General features: G+C 44.0%; 32 non-coding genes across 32 annotated transcripts; all 32 read left to right on the top strand.

The window, feature by feature from the left end:
- Positions 1–400: 400 nt before the first annotated feature.
- trnae-uuc (transfer RNA glutamic acid (anticodon UUC)) lies at positions 401–472 on the top strand. Its single transcript has one exon. It is a non-coding gene; the product is annotated as a tRNA-Glu (tRNA).
- A 195-nt stretch (positions 473–667) lies between these two features.
- On the top strand, positions 668–740 carry trnar-acg (transfer RNA arginine (anticodon ACG)). Its single transcript has one exon. It is a non-coding gene; the product is annotated as a tRNA-Arg (tRNA).
- A 95-nt stretch (positions 741–835) lies between these two features.
- On the top strand, positions 836–908 carry trnam-cau (transfer RNA methionine (anticodon CAU)). The gene has a single exon. It is a non-coding gene; the product is annotated as a tRNA-Met (tRNA).
- Positions 909–1,646: 738 nt separating this feature from the next.
- Positions 1,647–1,718, top strand: trnae-uuc (transfer RNA glutamic acid (anticodon UUC)). Its single transcript has one exon. It is a non-coding gene; the product is annotated as a tRNA-Glu (tRNA).
- Positions 1,719–1,913: 195 nt separating this feature from the next.
- trnar-acg (transfer RNA arginine (anticodon ACG)) lies at positions 1,914–1,986 on the top strand. The gene has a single exon. It is a non-coding gene; the product is annotated as a tRNA-Arg (tRNA).
- A 2,469-nt stretch (positions 1,987–4,455) lies between these two features.
- On the top strand, positions 4,456–4,527 carry trnah-gug (transfer RNA histidin (anticodon GUG)). Its single transcript has one exon. It is a non-coding gene; the product is annotated as a tRNA-His (tRNA).
- Positions 4,528–4,815: 288 nt separating this feature from the next.
- On the top strand, positions 4,816–4,887 carry trnae-uuc (transfer RNA glutamic acid (anticodon UUC)). Its single transcript has one exon. It is a non-coding gene; the product is annotated as a tRNA-Glu (tRNA).
- A 363-nt stretch (positions 4,888–5,250) lies between these two features.
- On the top strand, positions 5,251–5,323 carry trnam-cau (transfer RNA methionine (anticodon CAU)). Its single transcript has one exon. It is a non-coding gene; the product is annotated as a tRNA-Met (tRNA).
- Positions 5,324–6,060: 737 nt separating this feature from the next.
- On the top strand, positions 6,061–6,132 carry trnae-uuc (transfer RNA glutamic acid (anticodon UUC)). Its single transcript has one exon. It is a non-coding gene; the product is annotated as a tRNA-Glu (tRNA).
- A 195-nt stretch (positions 6,133–6,327) lies between these two features.
- On the top strand, positions 6,328–6,400 carry trnar-acg (transfer RNA arginine (anticodon ACG)). Its single transcript has one exon. It is a non-coding gene; the product is annotated as a tRNA-Arg (tRNA).
- Positions 6,401–6,495: 95 nt separating this feature from the next.
- On the top strand, positions 6,496–6,568 carry trnam-cau (transfer RNA methionine (anticodon CAU)). Its single transcript has one exon. It is a non-coding gene; the product is annotated as a tRNA-Met (tRNA).
- A 736-nt stretch (positions 6,569–7,304) lies between these two features.
- Positions 7,305–7,376, top strand: trnae-uuc (transfer RNA glutamic acid (anticodon UUC)). Its single transcript has one exon. It is a non-coding gene; the product is annotated as a tRNA-Glu (tRNA).
- Positions 7,377–7,571: 195 nt separating this feature from the next.
- trnar-acg (transfer RNA arginine (anticodon ACG)) lies at positions 7,572–7,644 on the top strand. The gene has a single exon. It is a non-coding gene; the product is annotated as a tRNA-Arg (tRNA).
- A 95-nt stretch (positions 7,645–7,739) lies between these two features.
- On the top strand, positions 7,740–7,812 carry trnam-cau (transfer RNA methionine (anticodon CAU)). The gene has a single exon. It is a non-coding gene; the product is annotated as a tRNA-Met (tRNA).
- A 378-nt stretch (positions 7,813–8,190) lies between these two features.
- On the top strand, positions 8,191–8,262 carry trnah-gug (transfer RNA histidin (anticodon GUG)). Its single transcript has one exon. It is a non-coding gene; the product is annotated as a tRNA-His (tRNA).
- A 287-nt stretch (positions 8,263–8,549) lies between these two features.
- On the top strand, positions 8,550–8,621 carry trnae-uuc (transfer RNA glutamic acid (anticodon UUC)). The gene has a single exon. It is a non-coding gene; the product is annotated as a tRNA-Glu (tRNA).
- Positions 8,622–8,816: 195 nt separating this feature from the next.
- trnar-acg (transfer RNA arginine (anticodon ACG)) lies at positions 8,817–8,889 on the top strand. Its single transcript has one exon. It is a non-coding gene; the product is annotated as a tRNA-Arg (tRNA).
- Positions 8,890–8,984: 95 nt separating this feature from the next.
- Positions 8,985–9,057, top strand: trnam-cau (transfer RNA methionine (anticodon CAU)). Its single transcript has one exon. It is a non-coding gene; the product is annotated as a tRNA-Met (tRNA).
- A 737-nt stretch (positions 9,058–9,794) lies between these two features.
- Positions 9,795–9,866, top strand: trnae-uuc (transfer RNA glutamic acid (anticodon UUC)). The gene has a single exon. It is a non-coding gene; the product is annotated as a tRNA-Glu (tRNA).
- A 195-nt stretch (positions 9,867–10,061) lies between these two features.
- On the top strand, positions 10,062–10,134 carry trnar-acg (transfer RNA arginine (anticodon ACG)). Its single transcript has one exon. It is a non-coding gene; the product is annotated as a tRNA-Arg (tRNA).
- Positions 10,135–10,229: 95 nt separating this feature from the next.
- trnam-cau (transfer RNA methionine (anticodon CAU)) lies at positions 10,230–10,302 on the top strand. The gene has a single exon. It is a non-coding gene; the product is annotated as a tRNA-Met (tRNA).
- Positions 10,303–11,039: 737 nt separating this feature from the next.
- Positions 11,040–11,111, top strand: trnae-uuc (transfer RNA glutamic acid (anticodon UUC)). The gene has a single exon. It is a non-coding gene; the product is annotated as a tRNA-Glu (tRNA).
- Positions 11,112–11,306: 195 nt separating this feature from the next.
- Positions 11,307–11,379, top strand: trnar-acg (transfer RNA arginine (anticodon ACG)). The gene has a single exon. It is a non-coding gene; the product is annotated as a tRNA-Arg (tRNA).
- Positions 11,380–11,474: 95 nt separating this feature from the next.
- trnam-cau (transfer RNA methionine (anticodon CAU)) lies at positions 11,475–11,547 on the top strand. Its single transcript has one exon. It is a non-coding gene; the product is annotated as a tRNA-Met (tRNA).
- A 378-nt stretch (positions 11,548–11,925) lies between these two features.
- trnah-gug (transfer RNA histidin (anticodon GUG)) lies at positions 11,926–11,997 on the top strand. The gene has a single exon. It is a non-coding gene; the product is annotated as a tRNA-His (tRNA).
- A 288-nt stretch (positions 11,998–12,285) lies between these two features.
- On the top strand, positions 12,286–12,357 carry trnae-uuc (transfer RNA glutamic acid (anticodon UUC)). Its single transcript has one exon. It is a non-coding gene; the product is annotated as a tRNA-Glu (tRNA).
- A 195-nt stretch (positions 12,358–12,552) lies between these two features.
- Positions 12,553–12,625, top strand: trnar-acg (transfer RNA arginine (anticodon ACG)). The gene has a single exon. It is a non-coding gene; the product is annotated as a tRNA-Arg (tRNA).
- Positions 12,626–12,720: 95 nt separating this feature from the next.
- Positions 12,721–12,793, top strand: trnam-cau (transfer RNA methionine (anticodon CAU)). Its single transcript has one exon. It is a non-coding gene; the product is annotated as a tRNA-Met (tRNA).
- Positions 12,794–13,171: 378 nt separating this feature from the next.
- trnah-gug (transfer RNA histidin (anticodon GUG)) lies at positions 13,172–13,243 on the top strand. The gene has a single exon. It is a non-coding gene; the product is annotated as a tRNA-His (tRNA).
- Positions 13,244–13,531: 288 nt separating this feature from the next.
- trnae-uuc (transfer RNA glutamic acid (anticodon UUC)) lies at positions 13,532–13,603 on the top strand. Its single transcript has one exon. It is a non-coding gene; the product is annotated as a tRNA-Glu (tRNA).
- A 195-nt stretch (positions 13,604–13,798) lies between these two features.
- Positions 13,799–13,871, top strand: trnar-acg (transfer RNA arginine (anticodon ACG)). The gene has a single exon. It is a non-coding gene; the product is annotated as a tRNA-Arg (tRNA).
- A 95-nt stretch (positions 13,872–13,966) lies between these two features.
- On the top strand, positions 13,967–14,039 carry trnam-cau (transfer RNA methionine (anticodon CAU)). The gene has a single exon. It is a non-coding gene; the product is annotated as a tRNA-Met (tRNA).
- The last annotated feature ends 106 nt before the right edge of the window (positions 14,040–14,145 follow it).

Raw genomic sequence — 14,145 nt, 5'->3', positions numbered from 1 at the left:
CCTGGGAAGAGAGCAAGATCTTTGCTAGTGGATGGTGGGGTGCCGTGATCGTATAGTGGTTAGTACTCTGCGTTGTGGCCGCAGCAACCCCGGTTCGAATCCGGGTCCCGGCAAGTCCTTTTAGCTTGCAGCAGGCTTTTCTTGCCTGTCTTTGGAATCATTTAAAGTAAAACAGGTGCATGTCTTGTTTTTCGGTAGTACTGCTTCAGCAAAGCGTTGTGCAACATGGCGTGAGGATGAGGCATGTGTCTGCTTGTCAGATTATTCTAAATTTCGTTTCTGGATGCTTGAGAAAATTCTTACGGATGCAAACACTTAGGAAATTGTCCTGCATGAGGGCCTATTTCTAAACTCAAGAGTCTAATGACATAATTTTCCTTGTGCCTTTTTAACCTTGGAGTCCCATATGGTCTAGCTGTTAGGATTCCTGGTTTTCACCCAGGCGGCCCGGGTTCAACTCCCGGTATGGGAAGCTTCTTGCTGGCTGAGGAAAGCAGAGTGATGCCTTAACATTTTGCTGGGTTTCAATGGCGATCCTGTTGGAACTTCTAATAGTGCAGCTTGGGTGTTGGGATCTTGCTTTACTTCAGAGCTAAGAGGCCCAGTTTGGTGTGACATAGGCCTGAAATGTCCTCTTATCCACTTTGCCTGACAGTTTCTTGCCGGTGGGCCAGTGGCGCAATGGATAACGCGTCTGACTACGGATCAGAAGATTCTAGGTTCGACTCCTGGCTGGCTCGGCTCCTCTGCTTTTGTCGCTCCCCAACATCCGCTAAGATTACTTTGGTTCTTGCCATCCCCTGTGATGCTGGCAGGTAACTAGCTGTATGCCTGAGCCTCGTTAGCGCAGTAGGTAGCGCGTCAGTCTCATAATCTGAAGGTCGTGAGTTCGATCCTCACACGGGGCATTGATCATTTTTAAATAAGAAACATGCTCGTAATATCCTAAGAGACTCACCTTGTTTTGTTTGGAGCATGGTAAGTGAAGGAGTTTAAGCACCAGTATCTACAATAAAGACTTATGTTCTCCTTGCACATACATGTGCAGTTAATCACAACACCTACGAACAGGGAAAACGAATCTGATTCCAGCTTTTACTTAACTTTGCAAGTACTTTAGAAAAAAGCCTACAGTGGATCATGTAACAGTAGGCTCTTGTTATGATCCGGTAAGTGTTGTTGCACATCTTTCCTCCGATGCATATATCCAGTCATGTGCCGTACAATCAGTTGACAAGCCTATTGCCTGGGAAGAGAGCAAGATCTTTGCTAGTGGATGGTGGGGAGCCGTGATCGTATAGTGGTTAGTACTCTGCGTTGTGGCCTCAGCAACCCCGGTTCGAATCCGGGTCACGGCAAGTCCTTTAAGCTTGCAGCAGGCTTTTCTTGCCTGTCTTTGGAATCATTTAAAGTAAAACAGGTGCATGTCGTGTTTTTCGGTAGTACTGCTTCAGCAAAGCGTTGTGCAACATGGCGTGAGGATGAGGCATGTGTCTGCTTGTCAGATTATTCTACCTTTCGTTCTCTGGATGCTTGAGAAAATTCTTACGGATGCAAACACTTAGGAAATTGTCCTGCATGAGGGCCTATTTCTAAACTCAAGAGTCTAACAACATAATTTTCCTTGTGCCTTTTTAACCTTGGAGTCCCATATGGTCTAGCGGTTAGGATTCCTGGTTTTCACCCAAGTGGCCCGGGTTCAACTCCCGGTATGGGAAGCTTCTTGCTGGCTGAGGAAAGCAGAGTGATGCCTTAACATTTTGCTGGGTTTCAATGGCGATCCTGTTGGAACTTCTAATAGTGCAGCTTGGGTGTTGGGATCTTGCTTTACTTCAGAGCTAAGAGGCCCATTTTGGTGTGACATAGGCCTGAAATGTCCTCTTATCCACTTTGTCTGACAGTTTCTTGCCGGTGGGCCAGTGGCGCAATGGATAACGCGTCTGACTACGGATCAGAAGATTCTAGGTTCGACTCCTGGCTGGCTCGGCTCCTCTGCTTTTGTCGCTCCCCAACATCCGCTAAGATTACTTTGGTTCTTGCCATCCCCTGTGATGCTGGCAGGTAACTAGCTGCATGCCTGAGCCTCGTTGGCGCTACCTGGAACACAAGCGCCGGCTTTCAGCACGCCAATCGTGTCACTCTTCTTCCAACGCCACTTCCATTTCTCTCCAATCAGCTCACGGCACAGCGTCCATTTCTTACCAATGAAATCTACTCCTCGGTTATCCCGTCCATTTCTTACCAATCAAAACCCCTGGCGTGTCTCCATTTCTTGCCAATCAAATCGCAGCGCTTGCCCGATGCTCTGTCCATTTTTAACCAATTAAATGTTTCTCCACCGCGGGCCTTCCATTTCTGACCAATCAAAATCCTCGCCACCTTAAAGCGTGGCTTAAAGAGATACACTCTTTAAAAAATTACACTCTTTGATTTTGAGTGTGAATTCAAACGAATTCCTTTGAAATTCAATTCATAATTTAAGTCTGGTTAGTAAAAAAAAACATATTATAAAAACCACCTTCAAGTATATTAAATATTGTGGCGTCTGTTATACTATATAAAATATTGTGGTATCTGTTATACTATATAAAATATAGAGGTACACCTGTTATACTATGTAAAATATTGTGGCATCTTTTTTACTATATATATATTGTGGCATCTGTTATACTATATAAAATATAGTGGTACATGTGTTATACTATGTAAAATAAATGCTGGTATACCTGTTATAATATATAAAATATTGAGATATACCTTTAATACTATATAAAATATTGTGGCATCTGTTACACTATATAAAATATTATGTTATCTGTTATACTATATAAAATATAGTGGTACACCTGTTATACTATATAAAATATAGTGGTAAACCTGTTATACTATATAAAATATTGTGGCCTCTGTTATACTGTATAAAATATAGTGGTACACCTGTTATACTATATAAAATATAGTGGTTCACCTGTTATACTATATAAAATATTGTGGCTTCTGTTATACTGTATAAAATATAGTGGTAAACCTGTTATACTATATAAAATATTGTGGCCTCTGTTATACTGTATAAAATATAGTGGTACACCTGTTATACTATATAAAATATAGTGGTTCACCTGTTATACTATATTAAATTATTGTGGCATCTGTTATAGTATATAAAATATAGTGGTACACGTGTTATACTTTGTAAAATATTGTGGTATACCTGTTTTACTATGTAAAATAAATGCTGGTATACCTGTCATACTATATAAAATATTGAGATATACCTTTAATACTATATAAAATATTGTGGCATCTGTTATACTATATAAAATATTGTGGTATCTGTTATACTATATAAAATATAGTGGTACACTTGTTATACTATATAAAATATAGTGGTAAACCTGTTATACTATATAAAATATTGTGATATAACTTTAATACTGTATAAAATATTGTGGTATACCTTTAATAGTATATAAAATATTCTGGTATCTACAATATTGTGGTATACATTTTATACTATGTAAAATATTTTGGTAAACCTGTTATAATATATAGAACACTGTGGTATACATATTATACTATGTAACAATTTGTGATAAGCCTTTTATAGTACATAAAATGTATTTTTTTTCACATAATTTAGAGATTAACAGTAAATTAAGATTAGTGTATAGAAAAACGTGTTTAAATGCCTCTAAATTTCAGTAGATTTTAGGTACATTTAAAATCTAAGCTGCTGTTCTTTGATAGCACACCGGGATTTGAACTCGCGACCTTTGTATCTGCCCCGATCTTCCCTTTAGCTCAGAAAATGACAATAATAATATAAAAAGAAACATATTCAACGAAATAAACACTGCAGTTCTTTAAAAGAGGCAGAACCATTTCATTTTTCAGTTTTTGCTCGATGGTTAACTTTTCTTTTTCTCGCTTTCTTTCCTTTTCCCTTCTTCCCCCTTCTTCCCTCCATTTTTTCTTCTTCCCACGGCAAAGCAGACTATTGTTCCCCAGCTTTAGCGCAGTAGGTAGCGCGTCAGTCTCATAATCTGAAGGTCGTGAGTTCGATCCTCACACGGGGCATTGATCATTTTTAAATAAGAAACATGCTCGTAATATCCTAAGAGACTCACCTTGTTTTGTTTGGAGCATGGTAAGTGAAGGAGTTTAAGCACCAGTATCTACAATAAAGACTTATGTTCTCCTTGCACATACATGTGCAGTTAATCACAACATCTACGAACAGGGAAAACGAATCTGATTCCAGCTTTTACTTAACTTTGCAAGTACTTTAGAAAAAAGCCTACAGTGGATCATGTAACAGTAGGCTCTTGTTATGATCCGGTAAGTGTTGTTGCACATCTTTCCTCCGATGCATATATCCAGTCATGTGCCGTACAATCAGTTGACAAGCCTATTGCCTGGGAAGAGAGCAAGATCTTTGCAAGTGGATGGTGGGGTGCCGTGATCGTATAGTGGTTAGTACTCTGCGTTGTGGCCGCAGCAACCCCGGTTCGAATCCGGGTCACGGCAAGTCCTTTAAGCTTGCAGCAGGCTTTTCTTGCCTGTCTTTGGAATCATTTAAAGTAAAACAGGTGCATGTCTTGTTTTTCGGTAGTACTGCTTCAGCAAAGCGTTGTGCAACATGGCGTGAGGATGAGGCATGTGTCTGCTTGTCAGATTATTCTACCTTTCGTTCTCTGGATGCTTGAGAAAATTCTTACGGATGCAAACACTTAGGAAATTGTCCTGCATGAGGGCCTATTTCTAAACTCAAGAGTCTAACGACATAATTTTCCTTGTGCCTTTTTAACCTTGGAGTCCCATATGGTCTAGCGGTTAGGATTCCTGGTTTTCACCCAGGCGGCCCGGGTTCAACTCCCGGTATGGGAAGCTTCTTGCTGGCTGAGGAAAGCAGAGTGATGCCTTAACATTTTGCTGGGTTTCAATGGCGATCCTGTTGGAACTTCTAATAGTGCAGCTTGGGTGTTGGGATCTTGCTTTACTTCAGAGCTAAGAGGCCCATTTTGGTGTGACATAGGCCTGAAATGTCCTCTTATCCACTTTGTCTGACAGTTTCTTGCTGGTGGGACAGTGGCGCAATGGATAACGCGTCTGACTACGGATCAGAAGATTCTAGGTTCGACTCCTGGCTGGCTCGGCTCCTCTGCTTTTGTCGCTCCCCAACATTCGCTAAGATTACTTTGGTTCTTGCCATCCCCTGTGGTGCTGGCAGGTAACTAGCTGCATGCCTGAGCCTCGTTAGCGCAGTAGGTAGCGCGTCAGTCTCATAATCTGAAGGTCGTGAGTTCGATCCTCACACGGGGCATTGATCAATTTTAAATGAGAAACATGCTCGTAATATCCTAAGAGACTCACCTTGTTTTGTTTGGAGCATGGTAAGTGAAGGTGGTTAAGCACCAGTATCTACAATAAAGACTTATGTTCTCCTTGCACATATATGTGCAGTTAATCACAACATCTACGAACAGGGAAAACGAATCTGATTCCAGCTTTTACTTAACTTTGCAAGTACTTTAGAAAAAAGCCTACAGTGGATCATGTAACAGTAGGCTCTTGTTATGATCCGGTAAGTGTTGTTGCACATCTTTCCTCCGATGCATATATCCAGTCATGTGCCGTACAATCAGTTGACAAGCCTATTGCCTGGGAAGAGAGCAAGATCTTTGCTAGTGGATGGTGGGGTGCAGTGATCGTATAGTGGTTAGTACTTTGCGTTGTGGCCGCAGCAACCCCGGTTCGAATCCGGGTCACGGCAAGTCCTTTAAGCTTGCAGCAGGCTTTTCTTGCCTGTCTTTGGAATCATTTAAAGTAAAACAGGTGCATGTCTTGTTTTTCGGTAGTACTGCTTCAGCAAAGCGTTGTGCAACATGGCGTGAGGATGAGGCATGTGTCTGCTTGTCAGATTATTCTAAATTTCGTTTCTGGATGCTTGAGAAAATTCTTACGGATGCAAACACTTAGGAAATTGTCCTGCATGAGGGCCTATTTCTAAACTCAAGAGTCTAATGACATAATTTTCCTTGTGCCTTTTTAACCTTGGAGTCCCATATGGTCTAGCGGTTAGGATTCCTGGTTTTCACCCTGGCGGCCCGGGTTCAACTCCCGGTATGGGAAGCTTCTTGCTGGCTGAGGAAAGCAGAGTGATGCCATATCATTTTGCTGGGTTTCAATGGCGATCCTGTTGGAACTTCTAATAGTGCAGCTTGGGTGTTGGGATCTTGCTTTACTTCAGAGCTAAGAGGCCCATTTTGGTGTGACATAGACCTGAAATGTCCTCTTATCCACTTTGCCTGACAGTTTCTTGCCGGTGGGCCAGTGGCGCAATGGATAACGCGTCTGACTACGGATCAGAAGATTCTAGGTTCGACTCCTGGCTGGCTCGGCTCCTCTGCTTTTGTCGCTCCCCAACATTCGCTAAGATTACTTTGGTTCTTGCCATCCCCTGTGGTGCTGGCAGGTAACTAGCTGCATGCCTGAGCCTTGTTAGCGCAGTAGGTAGCGCGTCAGTCTCATAATCTGAAGGTTGTGAGTTCGATCCTCACACGGGGCATTGATCAATTTTAAATGAGAAACATGCTCGTAATATCCTAAGAGACTCACCTTGTTTTGTTGGAGCATGGTAAGTGAAGGTGGTTAAGCACCAGTATCTACAATAAAGACTTATGTTCTCCTTGCACATATATGTGCAGTTAATCACAACATCTACGAACAGGGAAAACGAATCTGATTCCAGCTTTTACTTAACTTTGCAAGTACTTTAGAAAAAAGCCTACAGTGGATCATGTAACAGTAGGCTCTTGTTATGATCCGGTAAGTGTTGTTGCACATCTTTCCTCCGATGCATATATCCAGTCATGTGCCGTACAATCAGTTGACAAGCCTATTGCCTGGGAAGAGAGCAAGATCTTTGCTAGTGGATGGTGGGGTGCCGTCATCGTATAGTGGTTAGTACTCTGCGTTGTGGCCGCAGCAACCCCGGTTTGAATCCGGGTCACGGCAAGTCCTTTAAGCTTGCAGCAGGCTTTTCTTGCCTGTCTTTGGAATCATTTAAAGTAAAACAGGTGCATGTCTTGTTTTTTGGTAGTACTGCTTCAGCAAAGCGTTGTGCAACATGGCGTGAGGATGAGGCATGTGTCTGCTTGTCAGATTATTCTACCTTTCGTTTCTGGATGCTTGAGAAAATTCTTACGGATGCAAACACTTAGGAAATTGTCCTGTATGAGGGCCTATTTCCAAACTCAAGAGTATAATGACATAATTTTCCTTGTGCCTTTTTAACCTTGGAGTCCCATATGGTCTAGCGGTTAGGATTCCTGGTTTTCACCCAGGTGGCCCAGGTTCAACTCCCGGTATGGGAAGCTTCTTGCTGGCTGAGGAAAGCAGAGTGATGCCTTAACATTTTGCTGGGTTTCAATGGCGATCCTGAAAGAACTTCTAATAGTGCAGCTTGGGTGTTGGGATCTTGCTTTACTTCAGAGCTAAGAGGCCCAATTTGGTGTGACATAGGCCTGAAATGTCCTCTTATCCACTTTGCCTGACAGTTTCTTGCCGGTGGGCCAGTGGCGCAATGGATAACGCGTCTGACTACGGATCAGAAGATTCTAGGTTCGACTCCTGGCTGGCTCGGCTCCTCTGCTTTTGTCGCTCCCCAACATTCGCTAAGATTACTTTGGTTCTTGCCATCCCCTGTGGTGCTGGCAGGTAACTAGCTGCGTGCCTGAGCCTCGTTAGCGCAGTAGGTAGCGCGTTAGTCTCATAATCTGAAGGTCATGAGTTCGATCCTCACACGGGGCATTGATCAATTTTAAATGAGAAACATGCTCGTAATATCCTAAGAGACTCACCTTGTTTTGTTTGGAGCATGGTAAGTGAAGGTGGTTAAGCACCAGTATCTACAATAAAGACTTATGTTCTCCTTGCACATATATGTGCAGTTAATCACAACATCTACGAACAGGGAAAACGAATCTGATTCCAGCTTTTACTTAACTTTGCAAGTACTTTAGAAAAAAGCCTACAGTGGATCATGTAACAGTAGGCTCTTGTTATGATCCGGTAAGTGTTGTTGCACATCTTTCCTCCGATGCATATATCCAGTCATGTGCCGTACAATCAGTTGACAAGCCTATTGCCTGGGAAGAGAGCAAGATCTTTGCTAGTGGATGGTGGGGTGCCGTGATCGTATAGTGGTTAGTACTCTGCGTTGTGGCCGCAGCAACCCCGGTTCGAATCCGGGTCACGGCAAGTCCTTTAAGCTTGCAGCAGGCTTTTCTTGCCTGTCTTTGGAATCATTTAAAGTAAAACAGGTGCATGTCTTGTTTTTCGGTAGTACTGCTTCAGCAAAGCGTTGTGCAACATGGCGTGAGGATGAGGCATGTGTCTGCTTGTCAGATTATTCTAAATTTCGTTTCTGGATGCTTGAGAAAATTCTTACGGATGCAAACACTTAGGAAATTGTCCTGCATGAGGGCCTATTTCTAAACTCAAGAGTCTAATGACATAATTTTCCTTGTGCCTTTTTAACCTTGGAGTCCCATATGGTCTAGCGGTTAGGATTCCTGGTTTTCACCCAGGCGGCCCGGGTTCAACTCCCGGTATGGGAAGCTTCTTGCTGGCTGAGGAAAGCAGAGTGATGCCTTAACATTTTGCTGGGTTTCAATGGCGATCCTGTTGGAACTTCTAATAGTGCAGCTTGGGTGTTGGGATCTTGCTTTACTTCAGAGCTAAGAGGCCCATTTTGGTGTGACATAGACCTGAAATGTCCTCTTATCCACTTTGCCTGACAGTTTCTTGCAGGTGGGCCAGTGGCGCAATGGATAACGCGTCTGACTACGGATCAGAAGATTCTAGGTTCGACTCCTGGCTGGCTCGGCTCCTCTGCTTTTGTCGCTCCCCAACATCCGCTAAGATTACTTTGGTTCTTGCCATCCCCTGTGATGCTGGCAGGTAACTAGCTGCATGCCTGAACCTCGTTAGCGCAGTAGGTAGCGCGTCAGTCTCATAATCTGAAGGTCGTGAGTTCGATCCTCACACGGGGCATTGATCATTTTTAAATAAGAAACATGCTCGTAATATCCTAAGAGACTCACCTTGTTTTGTTTGGAGCATGGTAAGTGAAGGAGTTTAAGCACCAGTATCTACAATAAAGACTTATGTTCTCCTTGCACATATATGTGCAGTTAATCACAACATCTACGAACAGGGAAAACGAATCTGATTCCAGCTTTTACTTAACTTTGCAAGTACTTTAGAAAAAAGCCTACAGTGGATCATGTAACAGTAGGCTCTTGTTATGATCCGGTAAGTGTTGTTGCACATCTTTCCTCCGATGCATATATCCAGTCATGTGCCGTACAATCAGTTGACAAGCCTATTGCCTGGGAAGAGAGCAAGATCTTTGCTAGTGGATGGTGGGGTGCCGTGATCGTATAGTGGTTAGTACTCTGCGTTGTGGCCGCAGCAACCCCGGTTCGAATCCGGGTCCCGGCAAGTCCTTTTAGCTTGCAGCAGGCTTTTCTTGCCTGTCTTTGGAATCATTTAAAGTAAAACAGGTGCATGTCTTGTTTTTCGGTAGTACTGCTTCAGCAAAGCGTTGTGCAACATGGCGTGAGGATGAGGCATGTGTCTGCTTGTCAGATTATTCTAAATTTCGTTTCTGGATGCTTGAGAAAATTCTTACGGATGCAAACACTTAGGAAATTGTCCTGTATGAGGGCCTATTTCTAAACTCAAGAGTCTAATGACATAATTTTCCTTGTGCCTTTTTAACCTTGGAGTCCCATATGGTCTAGCGGTTAGGATTCCTGGTTTTCACCCAGGTGGCCCGGGTTCAACTCCCGGTATGGGAAGCTTCTTGCTGGCTGAGGAAAGCAGAGTGATGCCTTAACATTTTGCTGGGTTTCAATGGCGATCCTGAAAGAACTTCTAATAGTGCAGCTTGGGTGTTGGGATCTTGCTTTACTTCAGAGCTAAGAGGCCCATTTTGGTGTGACATAGGCCTGAAATGTCCTCTTATCCACTTTGCCTGACAGTTTCTTGCCGGTGGGCCAGTGGCGCAATGGATAACGCGTCTGACTACGGATCAGAAGATTCTAGGTTCGACTCCTGGCTGGCTCGGCTCCTCTGCTTTTGTCGCTCCCCAACATCCGCTAAGATTACTTTGGTTCTTGCCATCCCCTGTGATGCTGGCAGGTAACTAGCTGCATGCCTGAGCCTCGTTAGCGCAGTAGGTAGCGCGTCAGTCTCATAATCTGAAGGTCGTGAGTTCGATCCTCACACGGGGCATTGATCATTTTTAAATAAGAAACATGCTCGTAATATCCTAAGAGACTCACCTTGTTTTGTTTGGAGCATGGTAAGTGAAGGAGTTTAAGCACCAGTATCTACAATAAAGACTTATGTTCTCCTTGCACATACATGTGCAGTTAATCACAACATCTACGAACAGGGAAAACGAATCTGATTCCAGCTTTTACTTAACTTTGCAAGTACTTTAGAAAAAAGCCTACAGTGGATCATGTAACAGTAGGCTCTTGTTATGATCCGGTAAGTGTTGTTGCACATCTTTCCTCCGATGCATATATCCAGTCATGTGCCGTACAATCAGTTGACAAGCCTATTGCCTGGGAAGAGAGCAAGATCTTTGCTAGTGGATGGTGGGGAGCCGTGATCGTATAGTGGTTAGTACTCTGCGTTGTGGCCGCAGCAACCCAGGTTCGAATCCGGGTCACGGCAAGTCCTTTAAGCTTGCAGCAGGCTTTTCTTGCCTGTCTTTGGAATCATTTAAAGTAAAACAGGTGCATTTCTTGTTTTTCGGTAGTACTGCTTCAGCAAAGCGTTGTGCAACATGGCGTGAGGATGAGGCATGTGTCTGCTTGTCAGATTATTCTACCTTTCGTTTCTGGATGCTTGAGAAAATTCTTACGGATGCAAACACTTAGGAAATTGTCCTGCATGAGGGCCTATTTCTAAACTCAAGAGTCTAATGACATAATTTTCCTTGTGCCTTTTTAACCTTGGAGTCCCATATGGTCTAGCGGTTAGGATTCCTGGTTTTCATCCAGGCGGCCCGGGTTCAACTCCCGGTATGGGAAGCTTCTTGCTGGCTGAGGAAAGCAGAGTGATGCCTTAACATTTTGCTGGGTTTCAATGGCGATTCTGAAAGAACTTCTAATAGTGCAGCTTGGGTGTTGGGATCTTGCTTTACTTCAGAGCTAAGAGGCCCATTTTGGTGTGACATAGGCCTGAAATGTCCTCTTATCCACTTTGCCTGACAGTTTCTTGCCGGTGGGCCAGTGGCGCAATGGATAACGCGTCTGACTACGGATCAGAAGATTCTAGGTTCGACTCCTGGCTGGCTCGGCTCCTCTGCTTTTGTCGCTCCCCAACATCCGCTAAGATTACTTTGGTTCTTGCCATCCCCTGTGATGCTGGCAGGTAACTAGCTGCATGCCTGAGCCTCGTTAGCACAGTAGGTAGCGCGTCAGTCTCATAATCTGAAGGTCGTGAGTTCGATCCTCACACGGGGCATTTATCATTTTTAAATAAGAAACATGCTCGTAATATCCTAAGAGACTCACCTTGTTTTGTTTGGAGCATGGTAAGTGAAGGAGTTTAAGCACCAGTATCTACAATAAAGACTTATGTTCTCCTTGCACATACATGTGCAGTTAATCACAACATCTACGAACAGGGAAAACGAATCTGATTCCAGCTTTTACTTAACTTTGCAAGTACTTTAGAAAAAAGCCTACAGTGGATCATGTAACAGTAGGCTCTTGTTATGATCCGGTAAGTGTTGTTGCACATCTTTCCTCCGATGCATATATCCAGTCATGTGCCGTACAATCAGTTGACAAGCCTATTGCCTGGGAAGAGAGCAAGATCTTTGCTAGTGGATGGTGGGGAGCCGTGATCGTATAGTGGTTAGTACTCTGCGTTGTGGCCGCAGCAACCCCGGTTCGAATCCGGGTCACGGCAAGTCCTTTAAGCTTGCAGCAGGCTTTTCTTGCCTGTCTTTGGAATCATTTAAAGTAAAACAGGTGCATGTCTTGTTTTTCGGTAGTACTGCTTCAGCAAAGCGTTGTGCAACATGGCGTGAGGATGAGGCATGTGTCTGCTTGTCAGATTATTCTACCTTTCGTTCTCTGGATGCTTGAGAAAATTCTTACGGATGCAAACACTTAGGAAATTGTCCTGCATGAGGGCCTATTTCTAAACTCAAGAGTCTAACAACATAATTTTCCTTGTGCCTTTTTAACCTTGGAGTCCCATATGGTCTAGCGGTTAGGATTCCTGGTTTTCACCCAGGTGGCCCGGGTTCAACTCCCGGTATGGGAAGCTTCTTGCTGGCTGAGGAAAGCAGAGTGATGCCTTAACATTTTGCTGGGTTTCAATGGCGATCCTGTTGGAACTTCTAATAGTGCAGCTTGGGTGTTGGGATCTTGCTTTACTTCAGAGCTAAGAGGCCCATTTTGGTGTGACATAGGCCTGAAATGTCCTCTTATCCACTTTGTCTGACAGTTTCTTGCCGTTGGGCCAGTGGCGCAATGGATAACGCGTCTGACTACGGATCAGAAGATTCTAGGTTCGACTCCTGGCTGGCTCGGCTCCTCTGCTTTTGTCGCTCCCCAACATCCGCTAAGATTACTTTGGTTCTTGCCATCCCCTGTGATGCTGGCAGGTAACTAGCTGCATGCCTGAGCCTCGTTAGCGCAGTAGGTAGCGCGTCAGTCTCATAATCTGAAGGTCGTGAGTTCGATCCTCACACGGGGCATTGATCATTTTTAAATAAGAAACATGCTCGTAATATCCTAAGAGACTCACCTTGTTTTGTTTGGAGCATGGTAAGTGAAGGAGTTTAAGCACCAGTATCTACAATAAAGACTTATGTTCTCCTTGCACATACATGTGCAGTTAATCACAACATCTACGAACAGGGAAAACGAATCTGATTCCAGCTTTTACTTAACTTTGCAAGTACTTTAGAAAAAAGCCTACAGTGGATCATGTAACAGTAGGCTCTTGTTATGATCCGGTAAGTGTTGTTGCACATCTTTCCTCCGATGCATATATCCAGTCATGTGCCGTACAATCAGTTGACAAGCCTATTGCCTGGGAAGAGAGCAAGATCTTTGCTAGTGGATGGTGGGGTGCCGTGATCGTATAGTGGTTAGTACTCTGCGTTGTGGCCGCAGCAACCCCGGTTCGAATCCGGGTCACGGCAAGTCCTTTAAGCTTGCAGCAGGCTTTTCTTGCCTGTCTTTGGAATCATTTAAAGTAAAACAGGTGCATGTCTTGTTTTTCGGTAGTACTGCTTCAGCAAAGCGTTGTGCAACATGGCGTGAGGATGAGGCATGTGTCTGCTTGTCAGATTATTCTACCTTTCGTTCTCTGGATGCTTGAGAAAATTCTTACGGATGCAAACACTTAGGAAATTGTCCTGCATGAGGGCCTATTTCTAAACTCAAGAGTCTAATGACATAATTTTCCTTGTGCCTTTTTAACCTTGGAGTCCCATATGGTCTAGCGGTTAGGATTCCTGGTTTTCACCCAGGCGGCCCGGGTTCAACTCCCGGTATGGGAAGCTTCTTGCTGGCTGAGGAAAGCAGAGTGATGCCTTAACATTTTGCTGGGTTTCAATGGCGATCCTGTTGGAACTTCTAATAGTGCAGCTTGGGTGTTGGGATCTTGCTTTACTTCAGAGCTAAGAGGCCCATTTTGGTGTGACATAGGCCTGAAATGTCCTCTTATCAACTTTGTCTGACAGTTTCTTGCCGGTGGGCCAGTGGCGCAATGGATAACGCGTCTGACTACGGATCAGAAGATTCTAGGTTCGACTCCTGGCTGGCTCGGCTCCTCTGCTTTTGTCGCTCCCCAACATTCGCTAAGATTACTTTGGTTCTTGCCATCCCCTGTGGTGCTGGCAGGTAACTAGCTGCATGCCTGAGCCTCGTTAGCGCAGTAGGTAGCGCGTCAGTCTCATAATCTGAAGGTCGTGAGTTTGATCCTCACACGGGGCATTGATCAATTTTAAATGAGAAACATGCTCGTAATATCCTAAGAGACTCACCTTGTTTTGTTTGGAGCATGGTAAGTGAAGGTGGTTAAGCACCAGTATCTACAATA

The sequence above is a fragment of the Astyanax mexicanus genome, chromosome 25 (genome assembly GCF_023375975.1).
Source record: "Astyanax mexicanus isolate ESR-SI-001 chromosome 25, AstMex3_surface, whole genome shotgun sequence".
In the NCBI taxonomy this organism is placed as follows: Eukaryota; Metazoa; Chordata; class Actinopteri; order Characiformes; family Acestrorhamphidae; genus Astyanax; species Astyanax mexicanus.
This window is presented reverse-complemented; position numbering and strand designations above follow the sequence as displayed.